The 1,293-nt window shown below is 40.0% G+C and overlaps 1 protein-coding gene across 1 annotated transcript in view; it reads left to right on the top strand.

Moving 5' to 3' along the window:
• LOC110280597 (glycosyl hydrolase 5 family protein-like) overlaps positions 1–1,293 on the top strand; it is a 25,230-nt gene that overhangs the window by 16,184 nt on the left and 7,753 nt on the right. The gene's annotated exons all lie outside the window — the stretch shown is intronic.

Below are 1,293 nucleotides of genomic sequence, written 5' to 3'. Positions count from 1 at the left end.
AAGTCCATTCTGCAGGCAAACAATCATCATTTAGAACATATTAAAAATACACCCAAATGAATTCACGAGATACACCCAACTGAGTATACAATATACACCCAACGCAGCAAACGAAACGCACCCTGCTTAATAAACTACATACACCCAACGTGATCAAATAAAATACACCCAACTCGAAAAAGAAATTACACCCAAGTATGGTACTTATTTTTTCCCCTTTTTGCCGGGGTGTTTAATTCCCGAATCCTCCGAGTCTTCTTGAGCCTCAGACTCAGAGGTAGAAGTGTCACTGTCGGTAGTTTCTGTCTCCGAAGACGATGTTGAGCTCGCCTTCCTTTTTTTTGTTTTTTTTATTTCTTCTTCTTTTTGTTTTTTTTTCTTTTTTTCTCATTTTTTCTTTTGTCTCTGCCAAATTCAAAATCCCCTGAAACATGAGATATTTTAGTTAGCACCATTCGGGTAAATAAAGTACACCAACTTATTATGATTACTCACCAAAATTTCCTCTCTCTCTTCATTCATTCTTTTCACCAACTGCTCCTTAGTCCAGTTGGCAATCCATGGCTTTGGTGGTCTTTCAACCCTGTTCTTGCCTTTCTTTTTTGAAAGGTGAAAGTAGATTATCATCAGGGCGAAGAGGCAGCCATTGATTGCCTTCTTCTTCTTCTCCTGGTAGTCTGTTATGCCCCTGATCATGAAGGTCAAAACATGCCCCCCCAGTTTCTCTCCTCTATGCCATCCATCTTAAAAATCGGGACCAGGTGCACGGGCGATATTTTGTTTATCGTCGTTGGCAAAAGGAACGCCATCTGTATGTAGAGGATGAATATCCTCTTGAACATCAGGCGTTCCTCTTCGTTGCCAACGCCGATTTCCATCATTTCATCGGTAAGACTTTTGAGGGTCTTACCCTGGAATCTTCTATAAATTATTTTGTCATCATCAGAAAGTTTCTTATAGTCAACTTTCTCAGGAAATAGATCTCCTACAAAAAGAAAGACAACAAAGCATCAAAGTCGGTTCAAATACACCCAAGCATCAGGTTAATATACACCCAAGCAACAACTTAATATACATCTATAATTTTGAGATAATTACCTGTTGCATTGATGCCAAGCGCATCACCTATTTTTTTTGGGGTTATATGGAAAGAACCATATCCTGTCCTCAGTTTGTTCTCCCCAAGTTTGAAGTTTTTTGCCAACTCTCTCAAGAGTTGGTGATCCACCCTCAGTGGTGGGATGTGCATCAACCCACCAAATCCAAGATCCCTCACAATCGCCTTCTTCTCCT

This window comes from Arachis duranensis, chromosome 4 (genome assembly GCF_000817695.3).
Source record: "Arachis duranensis cultivar V14167 chromosome 4, aradu.V14167.gnm2.J7QH, whole genome shotgun sequence".
NCBI classification, from domain to species: domain Eukaryota; kingdom Viridiplantae; phylum Streptophyta; class Magnoliopsida; order Fabales; family Fabaceae; genus Arachis; species Arachis duranensis.
This window is presented reverse-complemented; position numbering and strand designations above follow the sequence as displayed.